Source organism: Helicoverpa armigera, chromosome 15 (assembly GCF_030705265.1).
Source record: "Helicoverpa armigera isolate CAAS_96S chromosome 15, ASM3070526v1, whole genome shotgun sequence".
Classification (NCBI taxonomy): domain Eukaryota; kingdom Metazoa; phylum Arthropoda; class Insecta; order Lepidoptera; family Noctuidae; genus Helicoverpa; species Helicoverpa armigera.
The window spans coordinates 6,518,203-6,540,163 of record NC_087134.1 but is presented as its reverse complement, the minus strand read 5'-3'; the positions used below and the strand labels follow the sequence as shown (position 1 = coordinate 6,540,163).

The following is a 21,961-nucleotide window of genomic DNA, read 5'->3' as shown; positions in this document are numbered from 1 at the left end:
GCAAACCTTTCAGGTAAATCATACGTTATTTGAAGGATGTTATATTTCCGTGTGTGGAATACGATTCAACTTCGCGGAGTCGCCTGGGGTACGAGTGTGGCACTACATTCCGCATCGCGTATTTAGGTCAGCTGGTAATAAGGCTCGTCATAACGTGAATAATTCACCCTATCAGATTGAATTTACTTCTGAAATGTTCTTTGCGTGCACGATGCTATCTGTTCGCAACTCGAACTTGGCTCAAACACGACCCTTTTTTAATGATTATGAGTGTAATAAATATTGGGAAAGTGTTTTTGGTCTGAATGAATTGCATAACATTAGTCCTTTTAAATGCCTAGCTGACAACCAGCTCAAATTGTAGAAGATAAAACTAGCATGCTCTTGTTATTTTATTATACGACCGAGAAATGAAGAGACTTCGAAGAATCGATTTAAAGGGTCTTCGTCGAAATCGTCGATCTTCGTAAAAACCGCCTCTACCAAGCTTTTCCGAGGCGTAATTTTTAGGATTCAGGAAAAGCGAACAGGAAACAATAAAATTGTCTACCATAATAGAGGAATGTTGCTATGTATGTCATGATGCCAGTACGTTGAGTAAGAAAATTATAGGTGGTATAAGCTTTCGTTAACCTCTTTTCTATTTTAGTGTTGGCTTCCAGCCTAGGCTGAAAGCTGCGATTATTCCTAGGGAATGTATTGTACCTAGTTTTATTCGAAGGTCATCACTTCGTTCAATTTGTAGATTTGAATATCTGTAGTTAAAACGCTTTTGATTTATTTGGTTTGCGTTAGAGAATGGTTAGCAAAACAGATCACCCAAGTCGACACCCCTATGGCCTACATACATAGGTAAAAATTCTCGGAACAAAATCATCTTTAGGTTGAAAACATCGGACGCTGCGTCAGTCTATTTCGACAGCGGAAGTCACGTGGTGCACTTGCGCGTGTGTGCATCATAATGTCAAAGTTCTCAGTATCCAGCCGCTATAAATATGCATGTGTCTCTGCGTTCGTGTGTTTATAGTTCCACGTTCACGTCGACCGCTAGCCATCGATAGGAGCCCACCCAAGCGACTATTGTGTGTAATCGCAAAGGGCAAAAAGGGGTATTGTTTCCAGTCGTATGGGGTGCAAAAACTGTGCAGGTGACGTGATAAATTACCTACTTCAAAAAAGACTCGAATCCTTTTTTATAATGTCGCCTCAAGTTTTTTGTCAAACTGGTCGACGAACAAAATCATGGATGCTAAATTCCAGTACGAAATCAATAGTTATCAGTCAGCTGAAGCATAGTTCAGTGGTTCGTCTAATAAATTGGCGGTTAGAAGGCAGGAGGAAGCCGAGGTCGGGCGTTTTACGAGTCGACTTAATTGAGTTTTCGAAAGAGGATGTCACTCGCGACGTTAATTATTAGGAGTATGCTTACGATAGGTTCCCAAACAACTGTTAAATGTGTCCGCAAATATTTTAACCCAGGTTAGATAGTCACCTTTGGTTTTATGACAATATTAAAATGGCAAATCTATTTTCAGAACGCTGCTTTATAGCCAGCTCGTAAATTATCGCCGCCGCGCCTATGCCTTCATTTTATGACAGATCGTTTAAATATATTGTTGGCACATGTATAGGTACACAAATATTTACACTGGCTTCTTTTAATCAAATTTATTTATAATGAAACCGTGGAGGTGAGGCAACATTCATTAATAGAACTAGTTTAAGCTGCGCTACAATGAGGAATTAATTACAGCAGACTCCATTCAGGTTCTGAATAAATTTAAAACAAACTGGAGCAAAAAGCGGTTCGCATCTCAGATCATAACACAATGGAAGTATAACTTTTCTACATTTTAATTGCGGAGATATGGACCAATAAAATATTTTTTAATTTTAACAGAGCATTTTTTAAGCACTGAACAAGAAAGCATTGGTTTACCACACAGATAGAAAATCTGGATGGTTAAAACATAAATCTACAAAAGTTTCCCAGCACCGCTTCGCCCTGTCTCCGAGAAACTGCCGTTTTATAGCCCCGACGTATCTACTAGCCGTTTTATGGTTGGGAAAAGGAGATAGATTTTAAAAGACGAATAGCTTTTTGAAGAAGGAGAAAAAGGAAACCTTGCGAATGAAGTGTTTATGGCATTTACCTAAGTAAGTACTCAGAAGCAAACGCTACAAAATATGCATCGAAGCATTTTACAAAAAGCAGTTCGTATCGAAAATTCGCTACTATGTACAGAAACAACCGTCATATTATTTCAACAAACGCAATATTGCTTCGGTATGTCACGCTGTGCAAGTGACGAGCGAAGAGCACAAAGTTTCAACACAAAGACTTCTTTAGTCTTCAGTAAATTAGAGACAAAGAGATTAAACTTCCTAAATAACACAAAATGTAAGGAAATTCTCGCGAAGGATGTGGATTGTGAATACACTTCGTACAGTGCCATTACGTCGAAAACAAAACGCGAGGGGACGGGCTTTGAATTATAAGATGATTTGGATTCTTTGAATAATCTTAAAACGAGTTCTTGAGTTCCAGATTTATCCTATCAGTAAAAGAAGCATGAAAATAAGGGAACATTCATTTGCGAAGCACAGTTTTAGCAAACTGTGCACTTGTTTATGCAAGTATAAAGAATCAAACGACATCAAATGTGGGTCAATCAAATATGTATATATACGTTTGAAACCAATTGCACTACTAGCGTAGTCTAACTGAAACTCCATTTGATACGGCAGCACTCAAAAAAGCATTAGTGTGTATAGCGTCAATTTTCCACGTTTCTTGACTCATTCGATTAGTACGATTTTATTAAAGCCCCATTCGGCTCCCCTGAAAGCTTACATTTAAAAGCATCATTCAGTTTTTGCAAATACCTACTTTAAGAGTACTGCAGTGTTTTATGTAAAATAAAACGTTGCATTTTTCTAAGATATGCTTTCACATCAGACGTTATGGTAGTATAAAATGAAACTGGAGCATCGTATACTTGAGTCGTCATAATAGGCAACATTGTCTTTCGGGTGTACGGTACGCCTGACGTTTAAGCCAGGCAAATCTGGCAAATATTGTCGCCATGTGTACGCAGGGGCGGGCCGCATGGCTGCACCAGACTGTGATTTACACGGCACTGGCCCCAAAACACCTCTCCCTTTATGGCCAGACATTTCGGGGAACGGCAATTTATTTGTCTGGCTGTAGATAGATGGTTATCAACCAGCATTCAAGTTTTATTCGCGTCAAAAATACATACTCGTACATTTGATCGTTCGAGTCAGATATTACTTGGATGACATGATAAAGCCCGTGTAAAGTCTACTTATGAATCGAAAATGAAGCGTTCACGTGAAAACAATAAATTAAATAGCTTTTGTTGGAATCGCGATAAAACAGTCGCGACCGTGGTTTATCAGGTTACTGATCTAAAGCATGCCTTTGAATAAAGTTTAGAAATAAATAACAGGGCAAAAAATTGGATCAACTTTCGGGGTAAGCTACTTTTATTGTACGGAGCTACAATGTTTACGCCGTCGCGTCGACTGTGCTTATAATAACGCAAGGCTTTACCAAGAATACAAGTCAACATTTCAATGTCAAAGTAAATAACTCATAATGTGTAATACATTAGTGTGCAAATTGGGGAGGCATTTATGTTTGCCAGCACAATGCCTGTCTAGACGAGGCACTGAACCCGACGTAACCTACCACCGCCTCTGATTTACATATAGATATTGGGATCGTTTGGGATTCCGGGACACATGTAGCAAAATCCTATGAGATTACGCTTTGTTAAAAATAAGCATTTTTTATGAATATCATAAATAAATATTGAGTATTCTTACGAGAAATTGGTAGTAAGACCTGAATACATATCGAGAGATCAAAGCCAGACAAAAAATCTACCTAAAACTATAACGTTTAAAATCGATAGGTGCCGCGTTTTCCTTTTACGATTATCGAATATTTTTATAAAATGAAGTGTCTATAGATTATCAACTACCTACATATATTGCGTGAGATTTCATACTCGGATTATTTCGATGCCTAACATCGAAAACATACAGTCGTATCTCAGCTTGCTCAGAAAATCGTGACGTCGTCGCAACGTATATAGTCAGTTTATTGTATCACTCCAATGGATTGCAAAATAATAATTCACTTCAACGTCAGCATGCTAAAGCGCAATCCATTATGATCAACACATATGATACTGAATTATCGAACTGCCATTTCAATTAACATTGAAATAAATTTTCAAAATATTTCTTGGTAATATTTTCATAACACGGCAACGCCAGTATTATTCGTGGAAGGCCGCTCGAGAATCCGAGCTGCATTTTGCACATTACAGGGATATTGCAGCGATACTGGACATTATAGTCAGACGCCGTTAAACTGATTTACGATAGTCTTTATTAAACGAAATCCAACATTTATGTTCTGGAATCATAAGCACTGGGTTTAATGCCCTTTTTTATTAGCAGCGGCGAAAAAACATCATAACTTTGTTGCATTTTCCAGTTTAAAATATTTTCCTAATAGCCATTGCGTTTACATTCGAAAGGGTGAGGATTTAATTTTTTTGAATTTTATCTTTCATGAGATACATAAATTCAAAAATGTTCGTTCAGAATATGAATTTTGGAACAATGCAAACAGATTCGTGCTAGAGCATGCATGATAGATGTTATTGATGCAGTTGCAGTCTTGCACATGAAAAATATAGGTAGTATGAAAGCAATGGGCTTGCCAATCTGTCGCTATTTATGTTCCATTGTGGCCCATATTAAAATGGAGCACACAGATGTGCGTAGTTAGTTTCAATTGATGCCCACGAGGCTAAAGTTGCCAATGATTTTATGAGGTTACAATAGTGAAAACATTATTGCTTGCACTGTTTATGAAAACAACTGTTATCGATACATTGTTAAAATTGTGTTTTACTTCCTTTTAATAAAGCATTCGAATGAATAGAAATGTACTAAGATAATCTAACTCCTCTGTTATATCGATCCCGTAGAAAAGCTGTCTAGTTTACGTGACATTTATTTAGGGTCTCTTAATGAAAGTTCCCGTTTAACCCCTCTCATTTCCTTCGAAGCTTGTACCGTTCTATAATAGGTATATTTGCTAAAACCAAAGGTAAACTAGGGGCAACGAAGGGAAAAAGAAACTAACCAACTAATCTATTTCGTAGGAGAATAAGTCTGAGCGATTCGGAGACTCTGCTTTCAGTTAGCCATCACAATTATATTCGCCTAGGTATTCAGGTAATTTAACAAAAGAGTATCGTCCAATAACACTTACTTGTTTAAATTAAAGCCGCAATGGACGGCGTTACAGGAACTTTTTTGACCTGAAAAGATAAAGAAAACATTATGTAAATGAGCTCTTTTTAGAAATTAACACGAAATTTATAGCTGCCTTTGAATGGAATTAATCTTGAGGTACCCTTAATTTTAATTTATATTACAGAGAATGTTCAACATCACGTTCATGAATACTCGAAACTTGGATATCTTGGTGCTTCAGGAGAACTTTTAAGGATTTTGCGGGTCCAAAATGGAACTAGTCTTGTTAGAGACTTCAAATTCTCAGGTACCAGCATAATAAATTGGGTTTTCATATTTGAAGAGATTCAACAATCTGGTTCCTTTTTCTAGGATTCACAAACAAATGTATTGTCATAGTACATAGGTACCGCCAGTGTGTTCGCAGTTTAACAAAACAAACCTTTGTTGAACACTGCAAATAGCATTTAGCGCTGGTCCGTGGCTTTATTACAAGTTTGTTGGACAGCCGACTTCTCGACGCTACATCCGTTGCCTGCCAACTTTACCCCGAGCCTGACTCAATCCTGACCCAGTTTGGGATACAACAGTTACACTTTGAATAAAATCATTGGAATATTGTTTGATATATGTGTTTGCTTTGTTAGGATACAAGTGTTGTTTCTCTTAGTAACAAGACAATATTTGAATTGCATTATTTGCAGGCTACGCTAGGTTGAGTAAAAGCTCGTGTTATTCATTTGTTATTTCATGAAGCCAGTGCGACGTGAAGGTACTGTCAGCTCCCCCAAGTTAACCTTTAGCAGCAATGCGGTACGTTAAGCAACTGATTTACTCTACTTTTTGTCGACTTGGGTATGTTATGAAAGCAGGTGACTCTGAAGTCATAAATGCATACAGTATTTACAATCGACCGACGCGATCTCACAAAGACATAATGCACCTAATAATCGACACGCCCCATGAACTGAGTCTATAAGGTGCTCAAAGCAGTAATAATATTACTTATGTCAATTGGCAAACAATCAAGTAAAGCGAAGATTGGAGGTAATAATGGATTCCGGGCAGGCTCCCGTAGAACTGCTATCGCCTTTCCTCGTAAGGGACAAAGAGAATAAAGATTCGGATCGTACATTATAATAGTCATTGGTGCAGTCAAGGGACTGGCGATGAACTCATTTGTATTCAATTCGATATGAATAATAAAAGCGATCCATATAACTTTTATAGCTTAACTCCAATTTAAGCCAACGTCAACGAATGATGATGTCATCTGAACATATAGGGTGAGAAATAGATAGTAGCATTAGTTATGAGTTCCACACTATTTAGCATCGGCGATGCAGAGCAGTTGTGTCAATATTGATATTATACCGACACACCCGTTTTGTATTGACTTATGTGAAGCCAATTATTCTAATTGGCAATTCATTTTTCAAAGGGACGTATATAATTTGGTTTCACGAGGATCCACTTTTATAAAACTTTCAAGACTTCCAGAGTAACGGTGGCTGTATAAGCTTATCTAGAAGATTCTTCTACTATAGTGATAGTCCCAGATTAATTTCGGCATCGAAATGCAATAAAGAACTGAAAACAACAGGATCCCAATTGAAACAATTCTATTGGAAATGTAAAAGGAGAAATAAGTTAATATCGGGTGTCATAAACAGGCGGTTGTAACAAATTAACAGCGTGCAGCCGAGTGCATGTGCAAAACGATTCGTGTGTAACCGGCCGCTTATCGGCACCACCCGCAGCTCCTACCATTTAAAACCTCCTCGCATATTCATTCTGAAAACTTTCGCAATTCCCTTTGGTTTGCAGCGACTCTAAATTTATGTAAAGCGCTTTTTGCTACTACGTTTACTGTAAACAGCCGTTATGTACCCGTTTGGACGAGTTAATTGCAAAATATATTTTTGCCGTGCTTTCGCTTTAGAGGTCTGAAGTGTAAGAATTTAACTCAATGTTTGTTAAACCTTGAGATATGTTTAATTCAAGGTTTTGTGATTCAGTATGAGCTCATGTCAGTAAGCATGTGAGTGAATCATTATTTGTATAACTACGCAATGGTACCCCTTCAAGCTGTGGCTTTCGAGTTTTCTAAACAACTCCAACTCCTTCAGTATGCGTGAAGTGTCATCCTTATTTATAAACTTCTGTATACTTATTGACCCATATCTATTTCTTAAATTATAAAAGTTTCATAACTCGCATACCACCTGGTTCATATTATTTAGAAGAAATGACAGATAATATTGACTAGGTATTGATTTAATGGTTCAAGAACCCAAGTATGCCAAGAACTAATTTATCGATATTTCTTTTTTTATGATTTATGTTTGCCGACGTAATTCAAAGCTCCAAAAGAGCCAATCTAACGTTTTGTCCAGGTTAGTTGGGCTTTTTTACAATTAATCAAAAAAGTTGACCGTCGGCGTCAATTTAACAAAGTGTCACCAAATATTTGATACAATTACAATTTACGAGTGAACCGATAAATCCTTACAACGTTTTAATTGCCTCGTAAATCGATAGCAGCTGTTACTGAAATAAATATAAGGGCCAATTTAACAGAAATTGATAATAGGGGTACTGCCAGTATGTGTAAACGGTCGTTTAGATTCAAGTTTATTGGTACTTCATACTAATTAAAGTATGTATGACTCAATTAAATTCTGGTGATACGTACTATTCTGAACCGCCTTTAGACCAAATTTTATGACCACTGTAACCAATATTAACTCTGTAATTGGTGTCAGGGAGTATAAGTACAACGAGTTTCACTCGTCAGTTCCTGAATACCAGTTTTACTTTCAAAATTTAAGTATAAAACTTACAACTTAATAACACTACATAAAATGAGAACTATCATTTATTTACATCAATGAAGAAAAACGGTAATGCCGGCACTGTTATAAAACAAGTTCAACAGACCGTAGATAATTACAAATGGACGGCCCAAATTAATATATTACCGATGGGAGTTGCGACACCGCTGAGCGTCGATACTATGACACTGCGCAGAGATGGTGAGCAGCCGGGAGGCTGGCCAGTGATGTCATCTGGGCCGCAGGGCAATTGTCGCCGTGCCATGCTTGCGCAACACCACTGGGCTCGTTTTATGGATTTGTAAATTATTCGGTGCCGGTGATAATGATGCTGTGTAAACGCTACATTTCTATAAAAGTATCCAAATATTTGTATTCGTAGGCTTGTGTTAAATTGTAGATACGGATAAGCGATAGCGTTAAACGGGTATTGGTAGCTACGAATGAATGATGTAAACATTACTACGGTACGTCTGCGTAACCGCCCACGATATAATTCGGATCACGAGCTAGAGCAAGCAACAAAAAATGTTACTGCTTCGTCAGGTCGGAGGATTCAGGAGGTTGATCCCTGCTTATCGGTTAGCTATTGACACCGAATATATCTCACTGTCAGATAACGTACAATTTATGTGTAATGTCTGTGAATCGGTACGTTCAACCTCGTATATTTCGCATAGCGAAACTTCGCACAAGTTTGATATATGAGATTTTCGTCAGTGTCGACGGCGCACACTAGCTCAAGTAACAAGATCTCAGCGTAAAATTACGTGCGAGTTGATTGTCGGCTTGATTGACACAATGAGAATGAACGCCAGGGAAATAGTGCTGCGTTGTTGTAGTGAAATTGAGACGGAGACTCTTTTGAAGTTACTTCGCTCCGTCTGCAAAAACTGGCATAAGCAGTAGCTGTAATTTGAGACTATATGCAATATTGAATTTCATAATCAAAGGTAAATGAATGACCGCATTGAAAAGTTATGCTCTATTTACAGCACTGAAACGTCACATCAACGTAACGTGGTAATCGAAACGTTAAATCAACTAGACTGTCAATCACTCGCATTGAGGAGGAGGCGCATGACAATAAATGTGTTTCAATCAAAGAAACTCAATTACGTGTGTACGCTACAAGGCCGTCGTCATGTCGGAGTCTAAGTGTGTAGCTAATCCTGTCTTGCCAGGCGGTCTGTGGGCGCGGCTCCACGCGCCGCTGCTTCCTGGCAAATTAATCGGTGTGACTGAACTGTCATGCACTCGAGTCGGCTCGCGATTCGTCATATGCACCGCACTAACCCGACAGCCCGTACATTACTCGTGCTACAACCTCTTTCGGTTGCATGCTTTGTTAAAAGTTAACGTGAACCCGATTCGATAGGGTAATTGCAGTTAATCTGTTTGCTCTTTGATCGTGAGTCGGGTCGGAACTAATACTTAAAAGGTTATTTTAATTCTGTCCTTTGTACTAAATATCTACGTTCCTAGCGAATTATGTATGGCCATTGCAACCTTTAATTCAGAAAGCTTTTAATGATCACGACGGGGGAAACTCAGTAAGGTTGCACGAACACTAAGACAAGAAACTTTGTAGTAACGAGGGCGAGATAACAAATGTTGTTTTCTCTTGTTCAAGGGGATAAAGTTTTTATTTAATATTCATTGTTTCTGCTGGTGCTTATGATAATTCTTACAGGGGAGTAGCTGTTTAACAGCTTCAATATTTTATACGGGATTCTTTGAAATTAATTCTTGATTGATGTTTATAAAAGCTCCTGAAAACGGCGAGAAAAAGCATCTGGTTTTTGATGTCATTTAACCAATTAAGCTTTAAGAAACGGGGCTATTTGTAAGTGACAGATACACTTTGATCTTATTTGTCTCGATAGGTACTTCTTTAACCATAACACCGCTTTAGATTTGGCCTAATATTACGAAACTTCCGAATCCGATTATCAACGAGGAAATTTTTTATTGTGGGAAATGTTTTTGTCAGAACAATGTGCTTATTTGACAAATAGGCACACGTAAGACACCAAGGTCCTAATGAGTACTTATACGCTGATATTACAATATGAATCTTAAGTAAACAAACAAAAGCTCAATTTTCCATCAATACTATCGTGACATGATACCGGAATGTAGTTCACGAGTTCACATAACATAGATCATGTAGTGTAGGTACCTACTATTAGTTCGAACGAGGCACGGCAACGGCCGATTAACACTCATTACTAAGACTATTACTAAAGTGCATAGCGAATGCTATACTATACGGAGCTATATTAGATAATGGTGCTACGGGTTCACTCGGGTTAATAGGATTAGTACGTGCTATTTTCCATTGTATGTTTCAATGAATTAGTTGACTTAATTTATTGTTGGTTTATGGATATTGGTCTGACCACTTTCATGATATGCTGGCTTCTAACATAACCATAATTTTCATACAGGTATGTAGTTAATTTTAGGTAACAAATGCGTAATAGGGAGGGATAGTCGAAAAGATTGTGGGATTTTCGTATTTATAGATTACATCGTATCCGATCTTGAAAGTTACTTGTAAATATAGCATACGAAAGGGATATTATGTCTAGAAAATATGATACATTATATGGCTCTTAGTGCGATAGTATCAGGGACCGGGCTAAACATCTCAACAATTTGATTAACTAGATCCCTAAATCCAGTTTGAGTTAATTAAATTCCATAAAACTTGAAGACCTTACTGACCCATACTTGACAGGGGTATACTATTTGGTATTAATTTAGAATACCCTAGAAGTTATGTGATATTACTAATAATATTTGGTACGGAATCAAATGTTTATAAAAACGATTCCTTTATTTATTCACGAGTTGTTGAAAGCTTTGATTTATTGTTGATTAATGTATAATAGATCATTTATAAAATAAAATTAATCAAAGCTGTCGACTAACACACGCAACTGATTCCGATCATCGATTAGCTTAGTGGTTCCATTCAGAGTAAGTAAAAAGTTGTAACATAGCATGCGTGTTCGTGTTACGTTGAAAATGGACACAAACGAATGGACATAAATTATTAACAAGGTACCAATGTCCCTGGATAACGACTTGTTCTTTGAAGTTATCAGCATAACGAGAGGTGACTGACATACGCCCCTGCGATCAACGTGGGGGAACAACACTATTTCAGCGTCAGACCGGGGCCAATTACAAGCGAAATCTTTTCATACGAGAGTTTTGCATGTCCTCTGTCGGATTATTCAGTCTAGAATTGTCTGGGGATACGAAAAAAGACGTAAGTAAAAGGTCAACGCAGAGTTTGCTTAGCAGGCCGACCTGAATTTTCTTGGAGATTTAAAACTCAAAGTCATTGGAGCTCGAAGTCTCTTATATATATACACAGTAGCTTGAGTTAAGACTAGGACAAGACAGTGTAATTCTCCTTTGAACAAGTTGTTAAGGCACTAAGCCGAGAATTTCAGGACAAGTAATTAGTATGTTGGACCCATTCAAGCCGCTTTAATATACTTTAAGCGCTAACTAAATTGCCGGAGGATAAGAAGAGGACACTGTACACAATACAGCCGTATTAATTAAAACTCTTCATAACAATATATGTCTGTAGCTAAGGGCGTTTGAAACTCCGAAATATATAAAGATTTTTGTTCTTTGAAAATTTTGCACAGTGAAATAATTTTCCTTTGTTAAAAGTCAGCATTGTAGTGGCTAACGAAACAACCAATTAAAATAATAAACACGGCTCAATTAAATCGTTGTTACGGACGCTGGTTGCTGACGCAGATAGAAATGCTTTTGATAAGTGCTAAACTCGAGCGAACGGTTTGTTTGTAAAAAGAATCTTTAAAATACAACTGACAGAAATGAATCGATCAACTTTAAACAAAGTAATTATAATGTCATCAAGGCGTTTATACACTTTGCAATCAGGAACAATTTAGGTACATAGATCATTTAAAACGGTATAATTTTATCTAATACCTCTTACCTACTTAAAGACTAGTTGCCAGTTTTACTAGGGCTGTTTAATGAAACTTTAAGCTCATCTATAGAAATGGGTCGATAGCTGTAACACGAGCGACCCTTTTTTGCATCGAAATCTGGATACTTGAACCTGTCATAATGCGGCCCTTGAGCCGGGTCCGATCCCGCAACCGGGGCAACCGGGCATTATAGTGTTGTTGTGTTAGTAGTCAGTCGAAACAGCCCCGGGGCCCTATCGTGAAATGTCAGAATCGTCATAAACCCAATAAGAAAAAGCATATGAAATAACTTATTTACCAGACACGAAGCTATTTTTGTTTTGTCTAAACAAACGCTACTCGGAAATCCTGCCTACTACTTAGTACGCGCGAATAATCATAGCATAGATAAGAGAAGGTATGCGTAACGCCGCATTGTATGAATCTTTAATTCTACGTATAGCCGTAATACGTCAGAACGGCTTCCGATAACCATCTAAATCATTCTCGATAAACAGATTGGAACGAAGAAATCGTGGAAGCCTTTACACCATGTTTAGACCATGAATAAACAAACAAGGCCACCTGCTCCGAAATAAAGTAGGATATGCCGGTCACAATCGATAAACAGATAGAAGGTGCGTACCACGTTCTGCTCGCAGTTCGTGATCTCAGCGAATGCTATCGATTTCATGCCCAGACTGATTGACTTAACGTGACGTTTGCAGAAAAAACATGCTCGACCGGCATAGGGTCACAACTGTCAAATTCTTGCGACACTTGAATGATTGCCCCAATTGGGTGACGAAGGCTTTTTAGGAAAATCCGATTTTTGCTTTATTTGTTTGAGCCAGCCAATCATTGTGAAAATTGGATAGTCGGCACATTGCATTGTGTTCAGATAGATAATAATCTTACGCCAAAACTACAAACAAGATGATAATGCAATACGTAAGCAAATAATAAAATTTGGAGCATTATCGTTATTTGATCAGAGTTTCCTTTCATCGAATGTCTATAACTCCGCAAGCCGCCCCTGGCTAAAGGCTACGGGGGAGGATTGTTGAAATTGGATAACACGCTTTGTTGCTTTATGACAAAGGTTCGCTAAATCTCATTCGATTTTTCAAAGTATTATTTATATTTTAAAACAGATCCCTAAAAGCGGTATCGAGTTTTGTTTAAAAGCGCTTCGAGAGGAATGTTTGTGATCGATAAGTGAAAACAGCTATCGAAAATAATTTATGGTTCTTTTTCTAACGAATCACTTGTTAATAACAGTTGTCACGGTTAATTTACAATTCAGAGACAAAGTGTAGGTAATGATAAGAACTAACTGCCCGGAACGTTGATTCGTGAATGTTGATACTTAGCGAAAGAGGAACTTCATCCATAAATAAGAATATAATTGCTCCAATAGTGTCGCTAAAGAATGTAGATAAATGAGTGGTAATGCGTTACGCTTGATGCTTTCTTACTTCTTGATTCACCTGACTCAAAAAGATTAACTTGCAATCGAATTAAACATTTATAGAAAGTCATCAATATCTATGATGATTCAAAATATTTGTCGCCTGATACTTAATTTTGTTTACTTACAGTATTTTGTTTATACCATCAGCAAAACACCGAGGAATATTAAACAAGGTATTAAGGTGGCAAGGGTGAAAATGTTCATCACGTAATTGTTATGAGACTGTAAAATTGAAAAGGGGATTGAGGCTTTCGAAACACCCTAATGAAATTGGAATGGATTGAATACAGTGCATTTGAATGAACACGAACTGATTGAGACTAGATTACTAGTAGACATGAATAATAATTCGGAGAAACTTTGTAGGTATCTTTGTAAATCAATGAAGAATTACTCACTGGCTTTGTGTAGCTTAAGGCCTAAACAAATGCAATGACAATGATTGTTGCAAATTACTCTAAGGATGTTAACACGTAACAGTCACAGCCACAACTTTAGCTGTATCTGTGTCAAAAAAGTAATCATAACAATTACACAAAAGATAAAAGATTGTGGAAGCTTATAGCACGTGCTTGGCGTAGTTGTTTGTTAATCCGCCACAGGAAGTTTGTGCTCAGCAGATTCTCCCTAAAATTTGGTGGTCTTAACCCGGATTAACATAGAGATTACTTTAGAAATTCACGTAGATAAACCTCGGCTAAACGCTGATACAGCAGAATATCAAGCTGGTAAATTGTACAGAGAAATTCGCTTAGAAGATTGTTGTAGAATTCTTTAGTGTCAACTGCGACATAATAAAGATTTGACGGCGTTTAGCAGGAATTGTGGCTGAGCGTTCAAGTCGGCTGTGCGTGACGGAGTTGCGTGCCTTCTGCACGTCGTCATAGCAACCAACAGTTTCTAACTACCAAGAAATCTACTAGCCGACGCCGGATGGACTTCAAGAGGGCAGTAAACTATATGTACCATACGTTAACCTATAGTATAAATATCGTAGTTAAGTCACGCTCCGCATAATTATTGCAGTTTTATAGGCGAGGAGTAAGTTATGTGTACCTAATGTGACATAATCATGCCAGGGTAATCGTAAGACAAGGATAATGAGAAAAGGGGATGTGTTACGGCGTGTATTTGCTTAAAGATTTCATAAATTATATTTATTGATTATAATTCCATGGATTTACTTTAAAATACGAAATTTTCTTTAAGGAAATATTGGCCCTAGTTATATTTATAAATAGCACGCTTTGAATTGACTGATCTTAATCCAAAGAGAACCCGAGGTGAATGAGCGTTCCCTCTCAATGTATGAAATAGGGCCGCTCTCAATACGCGAATTTTATTAGGGTTGCGAATCAATAGCCCTCCACACATATTTCAACCCCTTTTTAAATGTTTATGATGGCAATAAATACTGTTATGTTAATAACGTAGCGTGTGATTGAAAAACGTTCAATTATTTTACCAAAATATTAAAATGCATCTAAAATGTTCCCGTACTCCAAGGCACATACAATATCGTAACATGCTACTAAAAAGGGAATTTTAATAAAATCTGTTCTCAATATAGTAGGTAGATAACGCCGTTGCACAATTTATCAATGAAAGATAAGATAAATTGCAGCCGCAGCTAATATAGTATGTGGGAGGTAACCTGAAAGTTTTACCTTGAACCGGTGTGCAACTTAATTCCAAATGCAGTAAACGCACCACGATGAGTTAAAATTTAACTGTTTGCGTTCACTTAACACAGCAACGTTCACACAAAAAAATATTGACAGAAGACACTGTTTCTAACACTTTAATTCAACTGTACCGAGTTATTTGAGATGAAAATAAGAGAGCCGGGGCGACGACCGGCGTCAACGACGCGAGACAACTGACTGAGTACACTGAGTACCAAACTACTGACTGCACGGACCGCGGATTGTCAGTCAGTGTAATCCCGCCCCTCGCCCCAAACACACATCGACTCAGCTGTGTATACCTTATCACAGATAATAGTCTACCGCGACGATTTTATCTCAAATATTGGAAAGCAAACATCAGTCTTAGTCATCCTTGTCACCATTTCTCGCTATTCTATCAATACAGTCCTCATTAGCTGTTTCTACATAAATCCTAATGATCTAGAATTTTTGAACAGTAATTACGGAGTCGTCGGTCCCAAAAACAATTACTAGGCGGGATAAAGTCAACGAGTTAGTTTTAAGATATTAGCCAGATGTTTAAAAAAGAAGAAAAAGCTGATACAGTAAATGATAAAAGATTTTTTAGTCCACATGTTCCGCTTTTATGAATGAATGTTTATACAAAAGAAGATAGAATAACAATAAGACTCGGCTGTACTGTCTGTCTTCATTCACTTGCACAATGGTCAGGAGGTTTTTTGTCTCGACGTTATTTGGTTCAGTCCGCACTATTTTCGGATCTTCCTTTTGGAATGTCATCAATCACTGACAAACGAAAGAACTCGGACCTTTGCATAAAAAAACGTATTCGATGTCGTTATGGATTTACTTTTATTTTGAGTGCGGTAAAAATTCATGTTAAGAGTTCTTGCTCGATATAGCCATGTAACCCTGAAGGCAAATACTGTAAATACGAAGTACTTAATGATCTGTTATAGGCACGCATTATGAGAGGGTTATGTAGTTGTATTTGTCTTTATACTTTACGTTTTCAGTAGGTTCCCATATTACTTTCACATATAATATTTATATTTCAAGCATAATTTTATCTGTAGGTACTTGAGTATTCATTCAATATATTTACGCGTCAATAAAAATATAGGCTAAGCAATTAATTAAGTAATTACTTTGTTAGAACCAGCAATGTAATTATATTGAACAAGATGCCGAGGGAGAAATTAAACCCAAAACGAGCAATAAAGCAATTTGAACAAAGAGTACAATGTAAAATTAATTTATGAAAATTAAACAAACCACATTTTCCCTTTCGAAATATTTTTGCCCGAAAACGTCCTCATGAAACCTTGAAAAGGTAACGACGTCTATATCACCTTTCTTTGAATAGGAATTCAAAACAACACGCGACTGTAAGCGACCATCCAAATAATTGACGCTATAATAAGCACTGTAAATGACTACTAATTCACAGACGATACCACGAATCGATTAGCAGCAAAGAAAATACCTTTTGTTACATGATTTCAATTTACATTCAGACAACAAAGAAAAAGTACGTGTCAATGTGAACAGAACATAGTAAAAAGTACCACAGGCAGGGTAATTAGCTGGACAGATCGATACACACGGGGAGGTAATAGCTAGTAACGCAGAATAACGCATCAAGGGAAGGGCCTAGCGTATAATATATTCTGTGCTTGTGATTACAGAAAATAACAAACGGGCCTCCGAGCAAGCTTTGAAGTGAAATTACACGGCGAGCGGGGCGACGGAGCTTTTTCATTAACAACTTGGAAAATTTAGGCCAGAGGAGACAACGCAAACAAGACGTAGATACGGATGGTAATGCCGGCAGACGTCTTTGTAAACTGAATGATGTATATTAAGACTGGCAACAATATAACGAAGAACGATACAGTGTATGTCATGTCTCATAAAACCTTTATTAAAGTACTCTTTTCTTCAACAGTATGTAGTTTTACCAAGAAAGCTATATATAGACGACATGTATTTCCTGGTTCCATCCATTTTAGCCGTGGATGGTTGACATTTGTGGAAGTTGTTGGCTCCGTATTTCCCACTAAGAGCCCACAATATCAGGAATATACAATGAGCGGAACCACTGCTAAGACTTTCCGCAAGGCTTGCGACAAAGACAGGCAGGTACCTATTTACTAATATACAGTCTTACTTATAAACTAATAAGTTATACTTAAGGGGTGTTTAAGAAAAAATCTTACTTATAAACGTGGCTGAACTAAATCATTTTCTTAGCAATGTCTTAAATTAGCTGTCAAATTAAGTAGCCTCACACCCTTGTTTAACCCACTAATTAGCAAAATGGCTGGATTCTTACCAGCTGATTTTTCATTTCCGGTTTATTGACAGCTCAACTTTTTAATTTTATATTTTACGGATGCTATTGTTGCCATTACACAACGTTTTCACGACAAATATTTTTTTAAGCTACCAACATTCCGGTAGTGTTGAGAAATTAGTATGTTTTTATGACATTATCTGTTCATTACTTAAGACATGCTTAAGCAACGTTTATAGGTCAAAATAATTTAATCACTACTTAAAGCTATAAGTAGTAATTTGTTAAAACAATGATTAGAAGATGATTAGCTGATTTTTATAAGTAAGGCTGTTAGTGTTTTATTAGGGGAGCAACAGGTCGTAAATGTTGCGGTCACAACTGAAATTACATCGCTTTGTTGTCTTAATACGTAATCCAATAGTGTTCGGTCAGGACACGGAGGTAGTGCTCGACATGCAATGGTGGCGTGGCCATAATGCGCTTTTATTGCAAGTACGTAATTGTTACCGTGGAGACACACACATTCAGTTCAAATTAGAATAAGGATGGATTAAGTTGATGGAAGCTATTGTCTGGTCAGACAGCCATGGAAAGGTATACCATGATGTTTTCTATTCAGAAAAAATATGTAAGAAATCAACACTATGTTAGACTGATATAAGATCAAACCTAAATAAGCAAGGGCATCACCGATCTGAATGCGGTAACATTCCACAACTCTTTTGTTTTATAATAATCGAAATGTCATGTAGAATACGGTAGCAAGATTTGTGACTGGAAAACAGAAGCTAGGAAAATACTGCATAACATGATGAATAATTGAAAAGTATTACACTTCTCCTACGTTTTACATAATGTGCACAGATTTGGATACAGGCGGTGAGTGCATATTGTTCGCTGGCTAACCGCAGTAACCGAATCCAGTACCTGTTTACTGAGCTAAGTACTAACAAGTTTCGTAATATCAAGTTAATCGGCCAGCTTCAACAAACTCCAGCTACGTACTTTTGTATGCAATGTCATTATGCAATTAAGTTGTAGTTCGTTGAAACTTTTATGTTTTTTGTAAACTAAGTCGTGTCTAGTATATTGCGACTAGAACTGTATAATATTTAAACAACAAGTTTTAACTTTAAAGTGTAACCAGCTCAGTCAAACTCGTTAAATATTCCCAGTGTAAACAAAAGACAAACGCTAGCTAGAAATAAAATAGCTTCAAAAAGCTAAGTCAACAATGTCGTCGTTGTCTAGGTGGTCGAGTAAATAGATAATTTCAGGAGGTCACTGGGAATGGAGTCTCGAGAGTTTGCCGTTGAAATTAAATTATTCTCGTCGGTATGATATATACGGAGCCAGACTGTTGAAATTCAGGAAATCCTACGGCACGGAACACTCCAACGATGAGATTCGATTATGTGAATAATATTCAAGTTGACACGTCCGACAGAGGTCTGCAATCAACGAATATGGTAATGGATAACCATAAATTGTTCAAAATTGGTAAGGATTTAAATTCTACATTTCACTCGCCTACTACGACACATCAAAGCAATTAACGTTTCTGTATATCCCTTACATCAAAAGCCACGTTGAATATTTTTATTAATTAATTGTTTATGACTTCAAAGAATTTATAAACTTCAATCGTGGGTACGCAAATGGTTTACAGTTCCTACTTTTTGGACGAAACCAAAGTAACTCGCAACCAAAGCACCAAGCAGATATTTGTAGAAAATTAAATTCACGACTAATTAAGCATTGTTTCAAAAACTTTCTCTATTATTTAGACGGTAGACGTTCGAGAACTTTATCAATTATCTACACATAATTAAGGTCTAAGTACACACTTCCAGTAGCTATTGATTTTCTATTCGTCTGTGTTCGTTTAATTACCACTAACCGTCTATGTTATTGTTATTAAAGTTTGAGTATACTTTGTATTAATAACAGAAAGTTCTTTGCCGCAGGGTAAATCAATACTCGTGCGGGAACGAAAAGCGGACGGCTCTACGTTTCAAAGTAAGAATCCGAGGCCTCCCAAATATTGTTGGTTTATGTTGAACATATTTAAATCTACGTCTACACTTCTAGGAATCGCTAGTTTAAAATCATTACAGTTTGATATGAAAACAAACAATAGTTCAGTGGTTCAGCGGTGTTGTTTTGTTATTTTACGGTTATAGCAGCTCCCAATTTCCTATTCTACTCGTATGTACGAGCGAGACGGATTTGAATAAAAATCATGGTCCAAAAGTGTATGCCATAAATTTTTCCGAACAATTGCAGATGGGGCTCATTGTAGTCAAACAATAGACAAACATGGACTCAGCCTGCGACCCTTGGCGGGATGAAACTGATTTATTATACGGCTGTCACGTTTGAAGGTAATGACGTCGGTATTATGAATGACCACATTTATAACGGTGACAGTATACTTATGCAATATCGTATAAAATTGTCCATACGAACGTTGTATGAAGCCTTGTAATAAAGCATTTCAAAAACGATGAATGCATCTCCAAATGCAGATACGAACAGGTCAACGTCTCGAAACCAAAATAGCTCGGTGCGGTCGGGCAGCCCCTGGCCCATGTCTTTCATCGCGCTTACTTAGCAATTCATTCCGACATCTCGTTAATATGTCAACAAGGTTATCAATAAACAATATCTATGGTATGGTCTCCCACTACTGTTCGCTTCAAATATATTAAAATAGGTTTATAATGAAGTTGTGTGTACTACCTATCGGGTCGGGCATAATAGGAGGCGTAGGTCGTCAACCGAACAATGGCGACCTATTTTTTTACAAATGGCCACTAACAAACGAGTCGTCAACTCATTTGCCTCCAACAATATCTCGTTCACTTCGCATTCCTTTCATAACTCCTCTGAAAGTCCATTTGTGAAATGAGACGTGGCCTACTGATGAAATTAATTTCAATTCAAGATGATATGAATAGTGAGTATCCTCGTTAGTTTTCTTTTTATAGCTTTATCAGATTGATTGTCTTGTGTGGGCTAAGTTTAGCAATATTAATTTTAATAAATATACATATGTACTTCCTATTCGACTAGTGCCTGCCTGATCATTGACAATAATTTTAAATTGTGTTTAGAAACCGTTTCTAATATAATTAATTAGTTTGCGGAAAATTATTTTAGCAGAACACTCGTAACTCTTTGTTTAATAATTTCCTTTTAAACATTAAAGTCCACATCTGTCACCATTAAAATTGTTTTGTCGTTTCGTGTGAACAAGTGTTAAATCTTGTTACAAAACGTGTAATTCAGCGCTTTCACTTACGTAATTTACACATGTTATAGCATATGTTAAGTTAATATGTCGAGGTAAGCAAATATTAAGTTGGCTTAACGGGATTCTGTACAGCGTCTGTGCAGACGTATTAGCAGATTGAACCGCTCGTGTAACGTACGATTTCCCTAGAGAGTATAGATGAGACACGATACACGACGCATGGAGATCCTATGTCGCGAGTTTAAATCGAGACAATGCTATGAGCGCAATCCCTTTAGGGGAGCGCCCAAGCTCGTAAGTATTGAAGTTTAACGTTCACTTTTTACGAGCTTTCGCACAGAACAACATCGGATTTCACTGCAGTAAAGTTAAGTATGATAGTTTTTAAAAGTCAGTTTAGTTTCCATTTTTTTATTCAAAAGTGAATCCGTTTTTGTTCCGCATTTTCATTTCATAATTAAAGCAAGAAATTCGAAGAATTAGGGCGGAACAATATTTCAATGGTTCCTTTGTAGTTTAACGAGGCTGTAAATAGGTAATAATTAACCTGAGATTTACCCCTAGTGGTCTGAGCTAAATTGTGAGAGTTCGTCACTGTTTAATGAGACTACTATTGTTAGCGTCTGTTGTTTTACTGAAGCGTCCTATTGAGGTGCCCTGAGGAGACTTGATGCGAGCACCAGTACACCATATTATGTAGGTATCTGGATAATTTGTACCGAGACTAGCTACGTGACATTTCGGAATGTCACTATTAGTTTAAAGAGATAACGGAACGGTTTGTATGCTTACTAATGATTCGTACAGGCAAGAATGTTGGAAGAAAATTTTGATCTGGCCATGACATATTTTTCTAGATGAGGTTAATCGGTGAATCGTCCTTCAAGTATTGAGAGCAATTTAATTACCATGCTATGTTATGGTGTATTTAAGGTGTAATAAATTAGGCTTATCTAGCAGTCCCCGTGTGGTGAGACAGTGTGTCTATATGGTTGCCATACATCACTGTCTCACCACACGGGGACTGCTGGCGAGCATTAGCGAAAGTGAATTGATTGTCTGCGAGACGATCATTATCAAGTTAATTGCGTTATCGAGTGCCACATGAGATTACTGCACTTATGTGAATCAGACACGTGATTCATATGTTTAGCTTTAAAAA

The 21,961-nt window shown here is 37.2% G+C and overlaps 1 protein-coding gene across 8 annotated transcripts in view; it reads right to left on the bottom strand.

The window, feature by feature from the left end:
- The window catches only part of LOC110370537 (dystroglycan 1), a 72,911-nt gene that overhangs the window by 23,221 nt on the left and 27,729 nt on the right, over window positions 1-21,961 (bottom strand). For 5 of the 8 annotated variants that reach the window (XM_064038359.1, XM_064038352.1, XM_064038357.1 and 2 more), the window contains exon 3: window positions 5,318-5,366. The exons of 1 other annotated variant lie outside the window; for it this stretch is intronic. The gene's annotated coding sequence lies outside the window, so the exon portion shown is untranslated. Of the gene's footprint in view, window positions 1-5,317; window positions 5,367-15,241; window positions 15,487-21,961 lie in introns of those variants that run through there. 2 more of the 8 variants (XM_064038353.1, XM_064038355.1) reach the window with 2 other exon arrangements.